At 50.5% G+C, this 24,429-nt stretch overlaps 1 pseudogene; it reads right to left on the bottom strand.

The window, feature by feature from the left end:
- Positions 1 to 1,130: 1,130 nt before the first annotated feature.
- LOC136626589 (toll-like receptor 13) lies at positions 1,131 to 24,429 on the bottom strand (annotated as a pseudogene).

The raw sequence follows: 24,429 nt of genomic DNA, 5'->3' as shown, positions 1-24,429 counted from the left end.
AGATATATAGATAAATAGATTGCTAGGAGAAAGATAGATAGATAGGAGACAGATAGATATGAGATAGATAGATATATAGATAAATAGATAGCTAGGAGAAAGATAGATAGATAGGAGACAGATAGATAGATATGAGATAGATAGATAGATATGACATAGATAAATAGGAGATAGACAGATAGATAGATATGAGATTGATAGATAGGAGATAGACAGATAGATAGATATGAGATAGATAGATATGTGAGATAGATAGAAGACATAGATAGATGTGAGATAGATTGATAGATATGTGATGGATAGATAGATAGATAGATAAATAGATAGATGATAGATATGAGACCACGCAAGATAGATAGACAGACACATAGAAAGACATACAGACAGGCAGACAACCAGATGGATAGATAGATACATACCCTGGTGCCCGGTCTACTTCTCTGGTAAGGAGAGCAGCTACATCAGCAGGAGGGAAGCAGCAGGAAGATGACATCATCATCCCTGGTCCACTGGATCCGTGCTGTGCCCGTGAGCCTGTATCTCTGTCCTCTCTGCTACTTCCCCCATACCCCCTCCTCTTCCCCTGTTGTCTCTCCAAGTCCTTCCTCCTCCCTTCTCCTACTGTCGTCTCTTGCTCGTGCTGTCGGCCGGACTGTACTAAGCACGCGGCTGCTGACAGTGCAGTGGGAAGTGAAAGTGTATGGTGGAGGGCGGCCTCTGGGCCCCCTCAAGTACAGGGGCCGGGTCGCCGTTGCGACCCCGGCACCCCCTGCCAGTACGCCTATGGTACTACCTATGACCCCATCAAACTGAACACAGACACTATTACAAATACACAGATAACGCCTATTTGTATCATGCTTCATTGTAAAATTTTTCTACTAGCTATAATACACGTCGAACAACTTGGCAGCTTTCAAGATGGAGATTGTATATCATAGATGCACAGTTTGGGTAAAATACATGGTTATTAGGAGATTGATCTAATATTAAACATTCTAAAGGTATTTGGGTGGTTTATGCTCCATATTAGGAAGACTATTAAACCTGCTCATCAAAAGAATATAATGATATAATACATAGTAATTAGCTAATACATTTTAAAATCAATTTTAATGTAAACATACATTTTATGGCTTCTGGACATCCTGGTAAGTGAGAACTTTCCGTAGTCTGGCCCAGAACAGCTGTTGCCCATCTCTATCTTCTGGCCACATCAGGTAGGTTTTCTTGTCTATAATCCTAGTGAGCTTGTGGTAATGTTGAAGTTCTTCTCTAGGGATGTCATCCAGAAATATTAGGATAAGAGAATCTTTACTCTCTGCTACAAGCCTGTATGTTGCCATTCTTATCTCCAGGGAGCACCAGTTACTCTGGAGGTAACTGCGAGTGATAACACAAATTGTCCATCTACTGCTATATATACTATCCACAATATTCTCTACTATGTCTCTACTAATCTTAAAGTCTCGATTATGAATGCACACTTTAAAGAAAGGAGGACCGTTTTGCTCCGTGTTAGGAAGAAGCTGCTCTGTTACCCACTGTTCATTGTGAGTATTGTAGGAAACAAATACATCATACTCGTAGCGTTCTCTTTTCCGTTGTCTATTATACAGCCAACATTGGATTGTGTACAATAGGTATAAACTATACCACCAGATACTTTCATAGAAAAGGGAGATGCACATAAATATCAAAGTACAGACAAATGTAGTGATGAATGTAATGAAACCAAGCTGGGTATTACAGTTCTCTTCCAAGAAAGAGACTAAGTAAGGATTTTGAGTTTCGGCATTAACAAAACATAGCTGATGATAAAAGCCAGGAAAATAAATTTGTTTTTCATAGGTCACCCACTGACTTAGCCATGAAAGATTACATTGACAAGAAAATTGTGTATTTGGCAAAAAAAAAATATTTAAGGCTAACCATATCATAAAGCACATTGTCCGGAAATCTGTAAATATTTTCATTTTCTATCATTAAAAAACGAACTGATTTTAAATCCCGAAACAAAACATTGGAGCCGTAGTCCTCTACTCTCAAATTTACTAAATGCAGAACTTGAAGGTTTTCCAAGCCAAGAAATAATTTGTGCACATCTAATGCTGAGCCACCACCCGGTTGATTTACATTCTCAAGGTGAAAAAAAAGAAAGTTTTGTTAAATTTGCTAGAGCAGAATTAAAAAGGTTTACTTCTAGAGATGAGTGAGCATACTCGTCCGAGCTTGATACTCGTTCGAGTATTAGGGTGTTCGAGATGCTTGTTACTCGTAACGAGTACCACGTAATGTTCGGGTTACTTTCACTTTCTTCCCTGAGAAATTTGCGCGCTTTTCTGGCCAATAGAAAGACAGGGAAGGCATTACAACTTCCCCCTGCAACGTTCAAGCCCTATACCACCCCCCTGCAGTGAGTGGCTGGCGAGATTAGGTGTCACCGGCTCGCCACAGATGCATTCTGACATTAGTTCAGGGAAAGTGCTATCGTGTTGGAGCTGCTATAGGGAGAGTGTTAGGAGTATTTTAGGTTTCAAGAACCCCAACGTTCCTTCTTAAGGCCATAAATCTTCTCTATATGCGCTCAATGGGGCCGGCGGCAGCAGCGCCGACCCCATTGAGAACATATAATAGACAAATCCTTCTTCTCTGCCACAGCTGGAACAGCTGTGGCAGAGAAGAACGATGTTTGCCCATTGAATTCAATGGAACCAGCAATACAGCAGGTTCCACTGAAAGCAATGGGCTGCCGGCGAGCGCAGGGATGAATTGTCGGGAAGGGGTTAAATATATAAGCCCTTCCCTGCAATTCATCCAGAAATGTGTTACAATAGAAATATATACCGGCGTATAAGGCGACGGGGCGCATAAGACGACCCCCCAACTGTCACCTTATACACCGGCAATACAGTGGAGCAAAGAATAAAAATCATTACTTACTTCTTCTGACGTTCTGCGGTGCTCCTGCAGGCTGTCACTCCCTCCTGGTGTTCTGCGGCGCTCCTGCAGGCTGTTGCTCCCTCCTGGTTCCCGGCAGAGCATTGATTTCTCTACGAAGGGCTTTAAATCCCCGCCTCCAGAAACACTCGTGCCTTCAGCCAATCACAGCCAATGACAATGATGTCATTGAATGGCTGTGATTGGCTGTGTTTCTGGAGGCGGGGATTTCAAGCCCTGCGTCCAGAAAGCAATACTCTGCCGTGGACCAGGAGGGAGCAACAGCCTGCAGGAGCACCGCAGAACGTCAGAAGAAGTGAGTAATGATTTTTATTCTTTGCTCCACTGTATTGCCGGCGTATAAGGTGACAGTTGGGGGGTCGTCTTATACGCCCCGTCGCCTTATACGCCTGTATATATTTTTATTGTAACACATTTCTGGATGAATTGCAGGGAACGGCTTATATATTTAACCCCTTCCCGACAATTCATCCTGCGATCACCGGCAGCCCATTGCTTTCAGTGGAACCTGCTGTATTGCTGGCTCCATTGAATTCAATGGGCAAACATCGTTCTTCTCTGCCACAGCTGTTACAGCTATGGCAGAGGAGAACGATCTTTACGCTGACAGTGCGGGGGGGGGGGGGGCACTCTTGCCGCTATTGTGGCTTAATAGTGGGACCTGGGAACTTGAGATGCAGCCCAACATGTAGCCCCTCGCCTGCCCTATCCGTTGCTGTGTCGTTCCCATCACTTTCTTGAATTGCCCAGATTTTCACAAATGAAAACCTTAGCGAGCATCGGCGATATACAAAAATGCTCGGGTCGCCCATTGACTTCAATGGGGTTCGTTACTCGAAACGAACCCTCGAGCATTGCGAAAATTTCGTCCCGAGTAACGAGCACCCGAGCATTTTGGTGCTCGCTCATCTCTATTTACTTCAGATTGTACAAATACTTCTACTTTTAAATCTATCTTTTTCACATTAATACATTTTTCCAGTGGCGTCTGAAATCCTCCTTCAGTACAGAGAAGAGCATGGATATTTATTAAACTGAGTTCTTTAACTTTGTGAAATGGAAATTCATCACACATATCAATAAATACAGTCTGTGATTCAATGCTCAAACTTTCAAAATCATCAAAAAGGTTGAAAAATCGAGATTCAATGGAAAGGACATCATCAAGTGCTTTCAGGGACATTCTTTTTAGCATCATCATTTTCTTTGACCACCACATGGGCATCAAATATTTAACATCAATTGCAATCTCCTCAAGCTTTCGTAGATCCTCAAAGGCCCAGTCATTAATTTCTTCCAAGACATTTTCATTTAAGATCAGTTGTTTTAGTGAAAACAGACCTGCGAATGCAAATTCATCTAAACTGTAGAGATGATTACTTTCTAGATGCAGAACTTCCAGATTCTTCATGCCACGAAACGAATACTTACTAATTTTCTGAATTTTATTGTTACTCAGTGAAAGTGTTTTCAGTTGTTTGAGGCATAGAAATTGATCTTGTATTACAGAAGTTAAATAGTTGAAGGTCAAGTTAAGATTAACAAGCTCCATGGAGATGTTCTCAGAACATATGTTAATTGTGGTAATTTCATTGTTTGACAAGTTGAGCTCCTTCAGTTTTTTCAATTTCTTCATTTGAGTAGCAGACACATTTTTTATAGAATTATATGATAAATCTAGAATTTTCAGTATGCTGCAAGATCCATTGGAAGTATGGATAAACTTTATGTTATTGTGTGTCAGCTGGAGTTCCTTTATCTGGAAGAGTGATACATAAATACAGATGTGGAAAACAGAAAAATGAGAATCTGAAAATGAAAATGAGTCTACTTCTTGGATCCCAGATTTTTTCAAAGCTTTTAAAGCTGAATCACATATATTAGGTTTAAAAAAGGATAATTTTGGAAAGTTACATAATGAGTAGAGATGAGCGAACGTACTCGTCCGAGCTTCATATTCGTGCGAATATTAGGGTGTTCGGGATGCTCGTTACTCGTAACGAGTACCATGCGGTGTTCCGGTTACTTTCAGTTTCCTCTCTGAGACGTTAGCGCGCTTTTCTGGCCAATTGAAAGACAGGGAAGGCATTACAACTTCCCCCTGTGACGTTCAAGCCCTATACCACCCCCCTGCTGTGAGTGGCTGGGGCGATCAGATGTCACCCGAGTATAAAAGTCGGCCCCTCCCGCGGCTCGCCACACATGCCTTGTGAGTTAGCTGAGGGACAGTGGTATCGTGCTGGAGCTGCTGTAGGGAGAGCGTTAGGAGTTAGTGTAGGCTTCAAGAACCCCAACGGTCCTTCTCAGGGCCACATCTAATAGTGTGCAGTACTGTGTTAGCACTGTATTTTTTTTTTTTTTTTCAAAATTGGATCTGCAGAGCATTGCGCCCTGCAATAGGGACAGAAGTGGTGGTTAGGCAGGGAGAGTGTTAGCAGTGAGTGTAGGCTTCAAGAACCCCAACGGTCCTTTCTAGGGCCACATCTATCCGTGTGCAGTACTGTCCAGGCTGCTGTTAGCAGTGTTGCATATTTTTTTTTTTTCTCAAAACCGGCTGTGCAGACCATTGCACCCGGCATTAATACGACAGGGATAGAATTGTGTAGGCAGGGCCAGAAGACATACATTATTCATTGAATAGACGCAGTGTGGCTTGTCCTTTGAAAAACAAGGGAAAAAATTCTATTTCGCCTGCCTCTGACAGTCCTCAGGGCTCTGGGTACGTGTATGCTGCATGCAGAACGTTAAAAAAAATCAGACGCAGCCAGCTATGTTTTACTGCAGGCTTGCGCCAATTTTTTTCCTGCATGGGAAATCCCTTATCTGCTGTAGCGAATAACTTTGCATCACTGCAGTTCTCTGACACATTTGCAGGGCCACAACACAGTTATTAAACTTAGTAGTATTCATTGAATACACGCAGTGTGGCTTGTCCTTTGAAAACCAAGGGAAAAAATTATATTTTGGCTGCAGGCTTGCGCCACTTTCTTTCCTGCCTGGGAAATCAAATCACTGGTAATACACCATGCTGAGGGGTAGGGGTAGGCCTATAGGACGTGGACGCGGGCGAGGACGCGGAGGCCCAAGTCAGGGTGTGGGCACAGGCCGAGCCAGTGCGGTGTCCAGGGGTAGAGGCAGGGCCAGACCGAATAATCCACCAACTGTTTCACAAAGCGCCCCCTCGCGCCATGCCACCCTGCACAGGTCAAGGTGCTCTGCGGTGTGGCAGTTTTTCACAGAGACGCCTGACGACCGACGAACAGTGGTGTGCAACCTTTGTCGCGCCAAGATCAGCTGGGGAGGCACCACCAACAGCATGCGCAGGCATATGATGGCCAAGCACCCCACAAGGTGGGACGATGCCTGTTCACCGCCTCCGGTTTGCACCACTGCCTCTCCCCCTGTGCCCCAACCTGCCACTGAGATCCAACCCCCCTCTGAGGACACAGGCACTACCGTCTCCTGGCCTGCACCCACACCCTCACCTCCGCTGTCCTCGGCCCCATCCAGCAATGTCTCTCAGCGTAGCGTCCAGACGTCGCTAGCGCCACAGTTTAAGCGCAAGCGCAAGTACGACGCCACGCACCCGCACGCTCAAGCGTTAAACGTGCACATTGCAAAATTGATCAGCCTAGAGATGCTGCCGCATAGGCTTGTGGAAACGGAGGCTTTCAAAAGCATGATGGCGGCGGCTGCCCCGCGCTACTCGGTTCCCAGTCGCCACTACTTTTCCCGATGTGCCGTCCCAGGCCTGCACGACCACGTCTCCCGCAACATTGTACGCGCCCTCACCAACGCGGTTACTGCCAAGGTCCACTTAACAACAGACACGTGGACAAGCACAGGCGGGCAGGGCCACTATATCTCCCTGACGGCACATTGGGTGAATTTAGTGGAGGCTGGGACAGAGTCACAGCCTGGGACCGCTCACGTCCTACCCACCCCCAGAATTGCGGGCCACAGCTCGGTGGTGGTATCTGCGGCGGTGTATGCTTCCTCCACTAAAGCACCTTCCTCCTCCTCCAACGCAACCTCTGTCTCGCAATCAAGATGTGTCAGCAGCACGTCGCCAGCAGTCGGTGTCACACGGCGTGGCAGCACAGCGGTGGGCAAGCGTCAGCAGGCCGTGCTGAAACTACTCAGCTTAGGAGAGAAGAGGCACACGGCCCACGAACTGCTGCAGGGTCTGACAGAGCAGACCGACCGCTGGCTTGCGCCGCTGAGCCTCCAACCGGGCATGGTCGTGTGTGACAACGGCCGTAAGCTGGTGGCGGCTCTGCAGCTCGGCAGCCTCACGCACGTGCCATGCCTGGCCCATGTCTTTAATTTGGTGGTTCAGCGCTTTCTGAAAAGCTACCCCCACTTGTCATACCTGCTCGGAAAGGTGCGCCAGCTCTGCGCACATTTCCGCAAATCCCACACGCACGCTGCCACCCTGCGGACACTGCAACATCGGTTTAATCTGCCAGTGCACCGACTGTTGTGCGACGTGCCCACACAGTGGAACTCTACGCTCCACATGTTGGCCAGACTCTATGAGCAGCGTAGAGCTATAGTGGAATACCAACTCCAACTTGCGCGGCGCAGTGTGAGTCAGCCTCCTCAATTATTTACAGAAGAGTGGCCCTGGTTGGCAGTCATCTGCCAGGTCCTTGGAAAATTTGAGGAGTCTACCCAGCTGGTGAGCAGCGATGCTGCAATCATTAGCGTCACGATTCCTCTGCTATGCATCTTGAGAAGTTCCCTGCAAAGCATAAAGGCAGACGCTTTGCGCTCGGAAACAGAGCCGGGGGAAGACAGTATGTCGCTGGATAGTCAGAGCACCCTCCTGTCTATACCTCAGCGTGTTGAGGAGGAGGAGGAGGAGCATGAGGAGGATGAGGAGGAGGGGGAAGAGACAGCTTGGCCCACTGCTGACGGTACCCATGCTGCTTGCCTGTCATCCTTGCAGCGTGTATGGCCTGAGGAGGAGGAAGAGGAGGAGGAGGAGGATCCTGAAAGTGATCTTCCTAGTGAAGACAGCCATGTGTTGCGTACAGGTACCCTGGCACACATGGCTGACTTCATGTTAGGATGCCTTTCTCGTGACCCTCGCGTTACACGCATTCTGGCCACTACGGATTACTGGGTGTACACACTGCTCGACCCACGGTATAAGGAGAGCCTTTGCACTCTCATTCCCGAAGAGGAAAGGGGTTAGAGAATGATGCTATACCACAGGGCGCTGGTGGACAAACTGATGGTAAACTTCCCATCCGACAGCGCTAGTGGCAGAAGACGCAGTTCCGAGGGCCAGGTAGCAGGGGAGGCGCAGAGATCAGGCAGCATGTACAGCGCAGGCAGGGGAACATTCTCCAAGGCCTTTGCCAGCTTTATGGCTCCCCAGCAAGACTGTGTCACCGCTCCCCAGTCAAGGCTGAGTCTGCGGGAGCACTGTAAAAGGATGGTGAGGGAGTACGTAGCCGATCGCACAACCGTCCTCCGTGACGCCTCTGCCACCTACAACTACTGGGTGTCGAAGCTGGACACGTGGCCTGAACTCGCGCTGTATGCCCTGGAGGTGCTTGCTTGTCCTGCGGCTAGCGTCTTGTCAGAGAGTGTGTTTAGTGTGGCTGGGGGAATCATCACGGATAAGCGTACCCACCTGTCAACCGACAGTGCCGACAGGCTTACACTCATCAAGATGAACAAAGCCTGGATTTCCCCAGACTTCTCTTCTGCACCAGCGGACAGCAGCGATACCTAAGCAATACGTATTATGCACCCGCGGATGGAAGCTATGTTCGCTCTCACCATCCAAAACGGGGACATATCTGCTTCATCAATCTGTGTCTAATATTCCTCCTCCTCCTCCTGCTCCTCCTCCTGAAACCTCACGTAATCACGCCGAACGGGCAATTTTTCTTAGGGCCACAGGGCTCACTCATCTAATTTTTCTAAACAATTTTTATATGTTTCAATGCTCTTAAAAGCGTTGAAACTTTAACTTGAACCAATTTTTCGTTAAACTGGGCTGCCTCCAGGCCTAGTTACCACTTAAGCCACATTAACCAAAGCGATTAATGGGTTTCACCTGCCCTCTTGGTTGGGCATGGCCAATTTTTACTGAGGTACATTAGTACTGTTGGTACACCAATGTTTTGGGGCCCTCACCTACAGTGTAATCATAGCAATTTGTATGTTCTTCGCCTGCACTCATGGTACAGAAGTGTGTGTGGGGTTGGCCTACACTTTAGCTACATAAATGTAACTTGGGCCTTGGCTATACTGCAGCTACTGAAATGGAACTAAGACTGCGCTCCCACTATACTGCTGCTTCGGAATTGTTCCTGGGGCCTGTGTAGGCTGCTACAATGACTTAAATGGAACTAAGACTATGCTCCTCCTATACTGCTGCTTCGGAATTGTTCCTGGGGCCTGTGTAGGCTGCTACTATTACTGAAATGGAACTAAGACTGTGCTCCCCCTATAATGCTGCTAGTGATATGTTAGTGGGGCCTGTCGCTAATGCTACGGCTGAAATGTTACTAATTCTGGGCTCTGCCTATACCGCTGCTAATGGTATGTCTCTGGGGTGTGGAAACAGAGGCTTCCCAAAGACATGATGGCGGCGAGGCCATTTCCCACCAACGCTGTTACTGTTAAGGTGCATATAACCACAGACACGTGGAGAGGACACGTAGTGCCTCCAAAACATCCCCCGCCACGGCCCACTTAATCCTGGCCACATTCCGAAAACCAACAAAATAAAACCGTGCTACTAGGTCCGCAGTCACCACCACATTACCACCAACGCGGTTACTGTTAAGGTACATATTACCAGTCTGACTGGGGCATGCAGTGTTGGCCGGAGCCCACCTGCATTAAGCTTGACATTACTACCTCAGCTGTGTTGGGCAATGCAATGGGATATTTTTGTGTATCGCCGGTGGGTTCCAGGGAGCCACCCATGCTGTAGGTGCACACGGAGTTTAACCTACATGTGTCCACTTGTAAAGAACCCCAGTCTGACTGGGGCATGCAGTGTGGGCCGAAGCCCACCTGCATTAAGCACGACATTACTACCTCAGCTGTGTTGGGCAATGCAATGGGATATTTCTATGTACCGCCGGTGGCTTCCTGGCACCCACCCATGCCGTGGGTCCACAGGGAATTATAAATGCATCTGTTTCCACTTGTAAAGAACCCCAGTCTGACTGGGGCATGCAGTGTGGGCCGAAGCCCACCTGCATTAAGCACGACATTACTACCTCAGCTGTGTTGGGCAATGCAATGGGATATTTTTGTGTATCGCCGGTGGGTTCCAGGGAGCCACCCATGCTGTCGGTCGACAGGGACTTCACAATAGGGAGTTGTACCTGCCTGTGTCTATGAATTAAAAAGCCCGGTCTGACTGGGGCATGCAGAGACACCTTGACAGAATGAATAGTGTGTGGCACATAGGTTCCCCATTGCTATGCCCACGTGTGCAGCTCCTGATGGCGGTGGCACAGGATTATATTTCTCATTGCTTCTGTACAGCATTGTGGGCTATCGCCCCGCCCCTTTTAAAGAGGGTCGCTGCCTAGCCGTGCCAACCCTCTGCAGTGTGTGCCTGCGGTTCCTCCTCATGGCAGACGCACTTCTAAATAGACATGAGGGTGGTGTGGCATGAGGGCAGCTGAAGGCTGCGCAGGGACACTTTGGTGTGCGCTGTGGGGGGGAGGGGGGGCGGTTGGGCAGCATGTAACCCAGGAGAAGTGGCAGTTGAGTGTCATGCAGGCAGTGATTGTGCTTTGTTGGAGGTAGTGTGGTGCTTAGCAAAGGTATGCCATGCTAATGAGGGCTTTTCAGAAGTAAAAGTTTTTGGGAGGGGGGGGGGCCCCACTCTTGCCGCTATTGTGGCTTAATAGTGGGACCTGTGAACTTGAGATGCAGCCCAACATGTAGCCCCTCGCCTGCCCTATCCGTTGCTGTGTCGTTCCCATCACTTTCTTGAATTGCCCAGATTTTCACACATGGAAACCTTAGCGAGCATCGGCGAAATACAAAAATGCTCGGGTCGCCCATTGACTTCAATGGGGTTCGTTACTCGAAACGAACCCTCGAGCATCGCGAAAAGTTCGTCCTGAGTAACGAGCACCCGAGCATTTTGGTGCTCGCTCATCTCTAATAATGAGTTGTTTTCCAGAATATAAATTTGATGTCCATCAATGTTCAAATAGGTTATATTAAAATGTATGGGACTCACATTACCTGTTGGGTTTTCCTTAGAGATGAGCGAGCACCAAAATGCTCGTGTGCTCGTTATTCGAGACGAACTTTTCGCGATGCTCGAGGGTTCGTTTCGAGTAACGAACCCCATTGAAGTCAATGGGCGACCCGAGCATTTTTGTATATCGCCGATGCTCGCTAAGGTTTTCGTTTGTGAAAATCGGGGCAATTCGAGAAAGTGATGGGAACAACACAGCAACGGATAGGGCAGACGAGGGGCTACATGTTGGGCTGCATCTCAAGTTCCCAGGTCCCACTATTAAGCCACAATAGCGGCAAGAGTGCCCCCCCTCCTCCCAACAATTTTTACTTCTGAAAAGCCCTCATTAGCAATGCATACCTTAGCTAAGCACCACACTACCTCCAAGAAAGCACAATCACTGCCTGCATGACACTCCGCTGCCACTTCTCCTGGGTTACATGCTGCACAACCCCCCCCCCCCCCCCCCCCCGCGCACGACCCAGTGTCCACAGCACACACCAAACTGTCCCTGCCCAGCCTTCAGCTGCCCTCATGCCATGCCACACTCATGTCTATTTATAAGTGCGTCTGCCATGAGGAGGAACCACAGGCACACACTGCAGAGGGTTGGCATGGCTAGGCAGCGACCCTCTTTAAAAGGGGCGAGGCGATCGCCCACAATGCTGTACAGAAGCAATGAGAAATCCAATCCTGTGCCACCTCCATCTGGAGCTGCACACGTGGGCATAGCAATGGGGAACCTATGTGCCACACACTATTCATTCTGTCAAGGTGTCTGCATGCCCCAGTCAGACCGTGGTTTTTTAAAAATAGTCACAGGCAGGTACAACTCCACAATGGGAATTCCGTGTGCACCCACAGCTTGGGTGGCTCCCTGGAACCCACCGGCTGTACATAAATATATCCCATTGCAGTGCCCATCACAGCTGAGGTAATGTCGTGCTTAATGCAGGTGGGCTTCGGCCCACATTGCATGCCCCAGTCAGACTGGGGTTCTTTAGAAGTGGACATATGCAGTTACAACTCCCTGTGGACCGACAGCAGGGGTGGGTGCCAGGAAGCCACCGGCGGTACATAAATATATCCCATTGCAGTGCCCAACACAGCTGAGGTAATGTCGTGCTTAATGCAGGTGGGCTTCGGCCCACACTGCGTGCCCCAGTCAGACTAGGGTTCTTTAGAAGTGGACACATGCAGTTACAACTCCCACGGCATGGGTGGCTCCCTGGAACCCACCGGCGCTACCTAAATATATCCCACTGCAGTGCCCAACACAGGTGATGTAACGTCGTGCTTAATGCAGGTGGGCTTCGACCCACACTACATGCCCCAGTCAGACTGGGGTTCTTTAGAAGTGGACACATGCAGTTACAACTCCCTGTGGACCCACGGCATGGGTGGCTCCCTGGAACCCACCGGCGCTACCTAAATATATCCCATCGCAGTGCCCAACACAGCTGATCTAACGTCGTGCTTAATGCAGGTGGGCTTCAGCCCACACTGCATGCCCCAGTCAGACTGGGGTTCTTTAGAAGTGGACACATGAAGTTACAACTCCGTGTGGACCCACAGCATGGGTGGGTGCCAGGAAGCCACCGGCGGTACATAAATATATCCCATTGCAGTGCCCAACACAGCTGAGGTAATGTCGTGCTTAATGCAGGTGGGCTTCGGCCCACACTGCATGCCCCAGTCAGACTGGGTTTCTTTAGAAGTGGACACATGCAATTACAACTCCCTGTGGACCCACGGCATGGGTGGCTCCCTGGAACCCACCGGCGCTGCCTAAATATATCCCATTGCAGTGCCCAACACAGCTGGTGTAACGTCGTGCTTAATGCAGGTGGGCTTCGGCCCACACTGCATGCCCCAGTCAGACTGGGGTTCTTTAGAAGTGGACACATGCAGTTACAACTCCGTGTGGACCCACAGCATGGGTGGGTGCCAGGAAGCCACCGGCGGTACATAAATATATCCCATTGCAGTGGCCAACACAGCTGAGGTAATGTCGTGCTTAATGCCGGTGGGCTTCAGCCCACACTGCATGCTCCAGTCAGACTAGGGTTCTTTAGAAGTGGACACATGCAGTTACAACTCCCACGGCATGGGTGGCTCCCTGGAACCCACCGGCGCTACCTAAATATATCCCACTGCAGTGCCCAACACAGGTGATGTAACGTCGTGCTTAATGCAGGTGGGCTTCGACCCACACTACATGCCCCAGTCAGACTGGGGTTCTTTAGAAGTGGACACATGCAGTTACAACTCCCTGTGGACCCACGGCATGGGTGGCTCCCTCGAACCCACCGGCGCTACCAAAATATATCCCATTGCAGTGCCCAACACAGCTGATCTAACGTCGTGCTTAATGCAGGTGGGCTTCAGCCCACACTGCATGCCCCAGTCAGACTGGGGTTCTTTAGAAGTGGACACATGAAGTTACAACTCCGTGTGGACCCACAGCATGGGTGGGTGCCAGGAAGCCACCGGCGGTACATAAATATATCCCATTGCAGTGCCCAACACAGCTGAGGTAATGTCGTGCTTAATGCAGGTGGGCTTCGGCCCACACTGCATGCCCCAGTCAGACTGGGTTTCTTTAGAAGTGGACACATGCAATTACAACTCCCTGTGGACCCACGGCATGGGTGGCTCCCTGGAACCCACCGGCGCTGCCTAAGTATATCCCATTGCAGTGCCCAACACAGCTGGTGTAACGTCGTGCTTAATGCAGGTGGGCTTCGGCCCACACTGCATGCCCCAGTCAGACTGGGGTTCTTTAGAAGTGGACACATGCAGTTACAACTCCGTGTGGACCCATAGCGTGGCTGGGTGCCAGGAAGCCACCGGCGGTACATAAATATATCCCATTGCAGTGCCCAACACCGCTGATGTAACGTCAGCTGTAATGCAGGTGGGCTAAAAATTAATTTGATTACACTGTAGGCGAGGGCCCCAAAACATTGGTGTACCAACAGTACTAATGTACCTCAGAAAAATTGCCCATGCCCAACCAAGAGGGCAGGTGAAACCCATTAATCGCTTTGCTTAATGTGGCTTAATTGGTAACTAGGCCTGGAGGCAGCCCAGTTAAAATAAAAATTGGTTGAGTTGAAAGTTTCAACGCTTTAATGCGCATTGAAACGTATAAAAATTGTTTAGAAAAATTATATGACTGAGCCATGTGGGCCTAATAAAAATTGCCCGTTCGGCGTGATTATGTGAGGTTTCAGGAGGAGGAGCAGGAGGAGGAGGAGGAATATTATACACAGATTGATGAAGCAAAAAGGTCCCCGTTTTTGATGGTGATAGAGAACGATGCTTCCATCCGCGGGGGCAGCCTACGTATTGCTTAGCTATCGCTGCTGTCCGCTGGACACATGCAGTTACAACTCCGTGTGGACCCACAGCGTGGGTGGGTGCCAGGAAGCCACCGGCGGTACATAAATATATCCCATTGCAGTGCCCAACACAGCTGAGGTAATGTCGTGCTTAATGCAGGTGGGCTTCAGCCCACACTGCATGCCCCAGAAGAGAAGTCTGGGGAAATCCAGGCTTTGTTCATCTTGATGAGTGTAAGCCTGTCGGCACTGTCGGTTGACAGGTGGGTACGCTTATCCGTGATGTTTCCCCCAGCCGCACTAAACACACTCTCTGACAAGACGCTAGCCGCAGGACAAGCAAGCACTTCCAGGGCATACAGGGCGAGTTCAGGCCACGTGTCCAGCTTCGACACCCAGTAGTTGTAGGGGGCAGAGGCCTAACCGAGGACGGTCGTGCGATCGGCTACGTACTCCCTCACCATCCTTTTACAGTGCTCCTGCCAACTCAGCCTTGACTGGGGACCGGTGACACAGTCTTGCTGGGGAGCCAGAAAGCTGGCAAAGGCCTTGGATAATGGTCCCCTGCTGCGCTGTACATGCTGCCTGATCTCTGCACCTCCCCTGCTACCTGGGCCTCGGAACTGCGCCTTCTGCCACTAGCGCTGTCGGATGGGAAGTTTACCATCAGTTTGTCCACCAGCGCCCTGTGGTATAGCATCATTCTTGAACCCCTTTCCTCTTCGGGAATGAGAGTGGAAAGGCTCTCCTTATACCGTGGGTCGAGCATTGTGTACACCCAGTAATCCGTAGTGGCCAGAATGCGTGTAACGCGAGGGTCACGAGAAAGGCATCCTAACATGAAGTCAGCCATGTGTGCCAGGGTACCTGTACGCAACACATGGCTGTCCTCACTAGGAAGATCACTTTCAGGATCCTCCTCCTCCTCTGGCCATACACGCTGAAAGGATGAGAGGCAAGCAGCATGTGTACCTTCAGCAGTGGGCCAAGCTGTCTCTTCCCCATCCTCCTCATGCTCCTCCCCCTCCTCCTCCTCCTCCTCTGGCCATACACGCTGAAAGGATGACAGGCAAGCAGCATGTGTACCCTAAGCAGTGGGCCAAGCTGTCTCTTCCCCCTCCTCCTCATCCTCCTCATGCTCCGCCTCCTCCTCAACGCGTTGAAATATAGACATGAGGGTGCTCTGACTATCCAGCGACATACTGTCTTCCCCCGCCTCCGTTTCCGAGTGCAAAGCGTCTGCCTTTATGCTTTGCAGGGAACTTCTCAAGAGGCATAGCAGAGGAATGGTGACGCTAATGATTGCAGCATCCCCGCTCAGCATCTGGGTAGACTCCTCAAAGTTTCCAAGGACCTGGCAGATGTCTGCCAACCAGGCCCACTCTTCTGTAAATAATTGCGCTGAACCACCAAATTAAAGACATGGGCCAGGCATGGCACGTGCGTGAGGCTGCCGAGCTGCAGAGCCTCCACCAGGTTATGGCCGTTGTGACACACGGCCATGCCCGGTTGGAGGCTCAGTGGCACAAGCCAGCGATCGGTCTGCTCTGTCAGACCCTGCAGCAGTTCGTGGGCCGAGGGCCTCTTCTCTCCTAAGCTTTGTAGTTTCAGCACGGCCTGCTGACGCTTGCCCACCGCTGTGCTGCCACGCCGCGCGACACCGACTGCTGGCAACGTGCTGCTGCTGACACATCTTGATTGCGAGACAGAGGTTGTGTAGGAGGAGGAGGGTGGTTTAGTGGAGGAAGCATGCACCGCCGCAGATACCACCACCGAGCTGGGGCACGCAATTCGGGGGGTGGGTAGGACGTGAGCGGTCCCAGGCTCTGACTCTGTCCCAGCCTCCCCTAAATTCACCCAATGTGCCTATAGTGTCCTATAGATATAGTGGCCCTGCCCGCCTGTGCTTGTCCACGTGTCTGTTGTTAAGTGGACCTTGGCAGTAACCGCGTTGGTGAGGGCGCATACAATGTTGCGGGAGACGTGGTCGTGCAGGGCTGGGACGGCACATCGCGAAAAGTAGTGGCAACTGGGAACCGAGTAGCGCGGGGCCGCCGCCGCCATCATGCTTTTGAAAGCCTCCGTTTCCACAAGCCTATACGGCAGCATCTCCAGTCTGATCAATTTGGCAATGTGCACGTTTAACGCTTGAGCGTGCGGGTGCGTGGCGGCGTACTTGCGCTCGCGCTCAAACAGTGGCGCTAGCGACGTCTGGACGCTGCGCTGAGAGACAATGCTGGATGGGGCCGAGGACAGCGGAGGTGAGGGTGTGGGTGCAGGCCAGGAGACGGTAGTGCCTGTGTCCTCAGAGGGGGGTTGGATCTCAGTGGCAGGTTGGGGCACAGGGGGAGAGGCAGTGGTGCAAACCGGAGGCGGTGAACGGCCTTCGTCCCACCTTGTGGGGTGCTTGGCCATCATATGCCTGCGCATGCTGGTGGTGGTGGCTCCCCAGCTGATCTTGGCAAGACAAAGGTTGCACACCACTGTTCGTCGGTCGTCAGGTGAAAAACTGCCACACCGTAGAGCACCTTGACCTGTCCAGGGTGGCATGGCGCGAGGGGGCGCTTTGGGAAACAGTTGGTGGATTATTCGGTCTGGCCCTGCCTCTACCCCTGGCCACCGCACTGGCTCGGCCTGTGCCCACACCCTGACTTGGGCCTCCGCGTCCTCGCCCGCGTCCACGTCCTATAGGCCTACCCCTACCCCTCAGCATGGTGTATTACCAGTAGTGCAGAAACAGAACGCTGTAATTACATGAGCCGCTTATTGGCCTGTCGTTGGAGGCTGACTTCGCTTAGGGAACGCCAGGAAATAATTTTGCGCAAGCCTGCTTTAACACAGCTGGCTGCGTATGAATTAGGAGGACAACTACACCCAGCACAGACCCAGAACACTGAGGACAGTCACGGGCAGCCCAAATAGATTTTTTTCCCCAAATCTTTTTGGAAAGGCCCACTGCCTGTATACACTGTATATGTCTTCTCTCTCTGCGTCACCACTACTGGCCCTGGAGTATGTAAAATAACTGCAGACTGTTGCACTGTGGACTGGAATACAGCGGTGATTTAACAGCCAACACATAGCCAGGAAACAATTTTGCGCAAGCCTGCTGTAACACTTAGCTGGCTGCGTATGAATTAGGAGGACAACTACACCCAGCACAGACCCAGAACACTGAGGACAGTCACAGGCAGCCCAAATAGATTTTTTCCCCAATTGTTTTTGCAAAGGCCCACTGCCTATATTCAATCAATATATGTCTTCTCTCTCTGCGTCACCGCTACTGGCCCTGGAGTATGTCAAATAACTGCAGAGCGTTGCACTGTGGACTGGAATACAGCGGTGATTTAACAGCCAACACAGAGCCAGCAAATAATTTTGCGCAAGCCTGCTGTAACACTTAGCTGGCTGCGTATGAATGAGGAGGACTACTACACCCAGTAGAGACCCAGAACACTGAGGACAGTCACAGGCAGCCCAAATAGATTTTTTCCCCAATTGTTTTTGCAAAGGCCCACTACCTATATTCAATCAATATATGTCTTCTCTCTCTGCGTCACCGCTACTGGCCCTGGAGTATGTCAAATAACTGCAGAGCGTTGCACTGTGGACTGGAATACAGCGGTGATTTAACAGCCAACACAGAGCCAGCAAATAATTTTGCGCAAGCCTGCTGTAACACTTAGCTGGCTGCGTATGAATGAGGAGGACTACTACACCCAGCACAGACCCAGAACACTGAGGACAGTCATAGGCAGCCCAAATAGATTTTTTTCCCCAATTGTTTTTGCAAAGGCCCACTGCCTATATTCAATCAATATATGTCTTCTCTCTCTGCGTCACCGCTACTGGCCCTGGAGTATGTCAAATAACTGCAGAGCGTTGCACTGTGGACTGGAATACAGCGGTGATTTAACAGCCAACACAGAGCCAGCAAATAATTTTGCGCAAGCCTGCTGTAACACTTAGCTGGCTGCGTATGAATGAGGAGGACTACTACACCCAGCAGAGACCCAGAACACTGAGGACAGTCACAGGCAGGCCAAATAGTAAACTATTACATAACTCATTATGTAACTTTCCAAAATTATCCTTTTTTAAACCTAATATATGTGATTCAGCTTTAAAAGCTTTGAAAAAATCTGGGATGCAAGAAGTTGACTCGTTTTCATTTTCAGATTCTGATTTTTCTTCTTTCCACATAAGAAGACATATAAATATTATTGATTGAATATAGGCAGTGGGGCTTTTCAAAAACATATTGGGCAAAAAATCTATTTGGCCTGCCTGTCACTGTGCTCAGTGTTCTTGGTCTGTGTGTGCTGGGTATAGTAGTTCTACTAAATCATACGCAGCCAGCTAAGTGTTACAGCAGGCTTGCACAAAATTATTTCCTGGCGTTCCGTAAACGAAGTCAGCCTCCAACCACAGGCCAATAAGCGGCACATTTAATTACAGCGTTCTGTTTCTGCACTACTGGCTCTGTCTGGGCTCTGAAATCACCGCTGTGTTGCAGTTGACAGTGCAACACTCTGCAGTTCTGTGACATACTCCAGGGCCAGAAGTGTGGTGGCAGGGACAGAAGACATATTCATTGAATATAGGCAGTGTGCCTTTTCTAAAAAATATTGGTCAAAAAATCTATTTGGCCTGCCTGTGACTGTGCTCAGTGTTCTGGGTCTGTATGTGCTGGGTGTAGTAGTTCTACAAAATCATACGCAGCCAGCTAAGTGTTACAGCAGGCTTGCGCCAAATTATTTCCTGGCGTTCCGTAAACGAAGTCAGCCTCCAACCACAGGCCAATAAGCGGCACATTTAATTACAGCGTTCTGTTTCTGCACTACTGGTAATACAGCATGCTGAGGGGTAGGGGTAGGCCTAGAGTACGTGGACGCGGGCGAGGACGCCGAGGCCCAAGGCAGGGTGTGGGCACAGGCCGAGCCAGGGGTAGAGGCAGGGCCAGACCGAATAATCCACCAACTGTTTCCCAAACCGCCCCCTCGCGCCATGCCACCCTGCAGAGGTCAAGGTGCTCTACGGTGTGGCAGTTTTTTACAGAGACGCCTGACGACCGACGAACAGTGGTGTGCAACCTTTGTCGCGCCAAGATCAGCTGGGGAGGCACCACCACCAGCATGCGCAGGCATATGATGGCCAAGCACCCCACAAGGTGGGACGATGCCCGTTCACCGCCTCCGATTTGCACCACTGCCCCTCCCCCTGTACCCCAACCTGCCACTGAGATCCAACCCCCCTCTGAGGACACAAACACTACCGTCTCCTGGCCTGCACCCACACCTCACCTCCGCTGTCCTCGGCCCCATGCAGCAATGTCTCTCAGCGCAGCGTCCAGACGTCGCTAGCGCCACTGTTTGAGCGCGAGCGCAAGTACGCCGCCACGCACCCGCACGCTCAAGCGTTAAACGTGCACATTGCCAAATAGATCAGCCTGGAGATGCTGCCGTATAGGCTTGTGGAAACGGAGACTTTCAAAAGCATGATGGCGGCGGCGGCCCCGCGCTACTCGGTTCCCAGTTGCCACTACTTTTCCCGATGTGCCGTCCCAGGCCTGCACGACCACGTCTCCCGCAACATTGTACGCGCCCTCACCAACGCGGTTACTGCCAAGGTCCACTTAACAACAGACACGTGGACAAGCACAGGCGGGCAGGGCCACTATATCTCCCTGACGGCACATTGGGTGAATTTAGTGGAGGCTGGGACAGAGTCAGAGCCTGGGACCGCTCACGTCCTACCCACCCCCCGAATTGCGTGCCCCAGCTCGGTGGTGGTATCTGCGGCGGTGTATGCTTCCTCCACTAAACCACCCTCCTCCTCCTACGCAAGCTCTGTCTCGCAATCAAGATGTGTCAGCAGCAGCACGTCGCCAGCAGTCGGTGTCACGCGGCGTTGCAGCACAGCGGTGGGCAAGCGTCAGCAGGCAGTGCTGAAACTACTCAGCTTAGGAGAGAAGAGGCACAAGGCCCACGAACTGCTGCAGGGTCTGACAGAGCAGACCGAACGCTGGCTTGCGCCGCTGAGCCTCCAACCGGGCATGGTCGTGTGTGACAACGGCTGTAACCTGGTGGCGTTTCTGCAGCTCGGCAGCCTCACGCACGTGCCATGCCTGGCCCATGTCTTTAATTTGGTGGTTCAGCGCTTTCTGAAAAGCTACCCACACTTGTCATACCTGCTCGGAAAGGTGCGCCAGCTCTGCGCACATTTCCGCAAGTCCCACACGCACGCTGCCACCCTGCGGACACTGCAACATCGGTTTCATCTGCCAGTGCACCGATTGCTGTGCGACGTGCCCACACGGTGGAACTCTACGCTCCACATGTTGGCCAGGCTCTATGAGCAGCGTAGAGCTATTGTGGAATACCAACTCCAATATGGGCAGCGTAGTGGGAGTCAGCCTCCTCAATTATTTACAGAAGAGTGGGCCTGGTTGGCAGACATCTGCCAGGTCCTTGGAAACTTTGAGGAGTCTACCCAGATGGTGAGCGGGGATGCTGCAATCATTAGCGTCACCATTCCTCTGCTATGCCTCTTGAGAAGTTCCCTGCAAAGCATAAAGGCAGACGCTTTGCACTCGGAAAAGGAGGCGGGGGAAGACAGTATGTCGCTGGATAGTCAGAGCAACCTCACGTCTATATCTCAGCGCATTGAGGAGGAGGGGGAGGAGCATGAGGAGGAGGGGGAAGAGACAGCTTGGCCCACTGCTGAGGGGACAGATGCTGCTTGCCTGTCATCCTTGCAGCATGTATGGCCAGAGGAGGAGGAGGAGGAGGAGGGGGAGGAGCATGAGGAGGAGGGGGAAGAGACAGCTTGGCCCACTGCTGAGGGTACAGATGCTGCTTGCCTGTCATCCTTTCAGCGTGTATGGCCAGAGGAGGAGGAGGAGGATCCTGAAAGTGATCTTCTGAGTGAGGACAGCCATGTGTTGCGTACAGGTACCCTGGCACACATGGCTGACTTCATGTTAGGATGCCTTTCTCGTGACCCTCGCGTTACACGCATTCTGGCCACTACGGATTACTGGGTTACACAATGCTCGACCCACGGTATAAGGAGAGCCTTTCCACTCTCATTCCCGAAGAGGAAAGGGGTTCGAGAATGATGCTGTACCACAGGGCGCTGGTGGACAAACTGATGGTAAACTTCCCATCCGACAGCGCTAGTGGCCGAAGGCGCATCTCCGCGGCCCAGGTAGCAGGGGAGGCGCAGAGATCAGGCAGCATGTACAGCGCAGGCAGGGGAACATTATCCAAGGCCTTTGCCAGCTTTATGGCTCCCCAGCAAGACTGTGTCACCGCTCCCCAGTCAAGGCTGAGTTGGCGGGAGCACTGTAAAAGGATGGTGAGGGAGTACGTAGCCGATCGCACGACCGTCCTCGGTGACTCCTCTGCCCCCTACAACTACTGGGTGTCGAAGCTGGACATGTGGCCTGAACTCGCGCTGTATGCCCTGGAAGTGCTTGCTTGTCCTGCGGCTAGCGTCTTGTCAGAGAGTGTGTTTAGTGTGGCTGGGGGAATCATCACGGATAAGCGTACCCACCTGTCAACCGACAGTGCCGACAGGCTTACACTCATCAAGATGAACAAAGCCTGGATTTCCCCAGACTTCTCTTCTCCACCAGCAGACAGCAGCGATACCTAAACAATACGTAGGCTGCACGCGCGGATGGAAGCATCGTTCTCTATCACCATCCAAAACGGGGACCTTTTTGCTTCATCAATCTGTGTACAATATTCCTCCTCCTCCTCCTGCTCCTCCTCCTGAAACCTCACATAATCACGCCGAACGGGCAATTTTTCTTAGGCCCACAAGGCTCAGTCATATAATTTTTCTAAACAATTTTTATACGTTTCAATGCCCATTAAAGCGTTGAAACTTTCACCTCAACCAATTTTTATTTTTACTGGGCTGCCTCCAGGCCTAGTTACCAATTAAGCCACATTAACCAAAGCGATTAATGGGTTTCACCTGCCCTGTTGGTTGGGCATGGGCAATTTTTCTGAGGTACATTTGTACTGTTGGTACACCAATTTTTTGGGGCCCTCGCCTACAGTGTAATCCAATTAACTTTTGGCCCACCTGCATTACAGCTGACGTAACATCAGCTGTGTTGGGCACTGCAATGGGATATATTTATGTACCGCCGGTGGGTTCCAGGGAGCCACCCATGCTGTGGGTCCACAGGGAGTTGTAAATGCATCTGTCCACTTCTAAAGAACCCCGGTCTGACTGGGGCATGCAGTGTGGGCCGAAGCCCACCTGCATTAAACATGACATTATTACCTCAGCTGTGATGGGCAATGCAATGGGATATATTTATGTACAGCCGGTGGGTTCCAGGGAGCCACCCATGCTGTTGGTGCACACGGAATTCCCATTGCGGAGTTGTACCTGCCTGTGACTATTTATAAAAAACCACGGTCTGACTGGTGCATGCAGACACCTTGACAGAATGAATAGTGTGTGGCACATAGGTTCCCCATTGCTATGCCCACGTGTGCAGCTCCAGATGGAGGTGGCACAGGATTGCATTTCTCATTGCTTCTGTACAGCATTGTGGACTATTGCCCCGCCCCTTTTAAAGAGGGTCGCTGCCTAGCCGTGCCAACCCTCTGCAGTGTGTGCCTGCTTTTCCTCTGGCAGCCGCACTTATAAATAGACATGAGGGTGGCGTGGCATGAGGGCAGCTGAAGGCTGGGCAGGGACAGTTTGGTGTGCGCTGTGGACACTGGGTCGTGGGGGGGGGGGTTTGGGCAGCACGTAACCCAGGAGAAGTGGCAGCAGAGTGTCATGCAGGCAGTGATTGTGCTTTGTTGGAGGTAGTGTGGTGCTTAGCTAAAGTATGCATTGCTAATGAGGGCTTTTCAGATGTAAAAGTTGTTGGGGGGGGGGCCCACGCTTGCCGCTATTGTGGCTTAATAGTGGGACCTGTGAACTTGAGATGCAGCCCAACATGTAGCCCCTCGCCTGCCCTATCCGTTGCTGTGTCGTTCCCATCACTTTCTTGAATTGCCCAGATTTTCACAAATGAAAACCTTAGCGAGCATCGGCGATATACAAAAATGCTCGGGTCGCCCATTGACTTCAATGGGGTAAGTTATTCGAAACGAACCCTCGAGCATCGCGAAAAGTTCGTCTCGAGTAACGAGCACCCGAGCATTTTGGTGCTCGCTCATCTCTAGTTATAAAGCTTACAGATGGCTGCAGGGCTGAAGTTCAGTTCATCAAATCCACAAAACTTCCAGGCCATTCTAGTACTATAAGTCTGAAAATATTCATGCTCCATGATGTCACAGTGTTTTCTCAGTACGCCAAGACAGGGAGAATAACTAGAGACAAAAAAAGTTAAAAACAGCAGACAGAAAGTAGAATCCATGTCTTCAGAACACTTCTTGCAGCAAAATGAGGTAAACATATATCTTTTGGCTTCTATAACTAGAATTGTTTGCCAAGCAGATTAGGTTGCCGGCATGCCAGCTCCTTTTATCACCATTGATATAGAAAAAAAGGGGAAATGAAAATGTTAATTATTCATCATCGAGGAACTTTTATATCACATAGATAGGAATTCCTTGTGAACTTTGCATTACTTTGCAACTGTGCCTTAGATGTTACATTCAATGCTTTAGGCATTGTGCATTACACTAGTTATAAGTAATATTATTCCCGATACCATCATGCTAATACAGGGGTATCACAAATGCATCTCCCTGAATTGAAACCCTCATAACTCACATAAATGTGAGGCAGTTACTAAGCGTGTTTTACGCTATAATCTCTAGGAAAAGTACACGAACGTTTTTTTTCCATTAAGAAACGATCCCGGGTATTTCGTACCTGGGCGTGCGACAGATATGGCTTCTGCCACAGCAT

This window comes from Eleutherodactylus coqui, chromosome 4 (assembly GCF_035609145.1).
Source record: "Eleutherodactylus coqui strain aEleCoq1 chromosome 4, aEleCoq1.hap1, whole genome shotgun sequence".
Classification (NCBI taxonomy): Eukaryota; Metazoa; Chordata; class Amphibia; order Anura; family Eleutherodactylidae; genus Eleutherodactylus; species Eleutherodactylus coqui.
The sequence above is the reverse complement of the archived record's forward strand: the minus strand, read 5'-3'. Positions and strand labels throughout refer to the sequence as shown.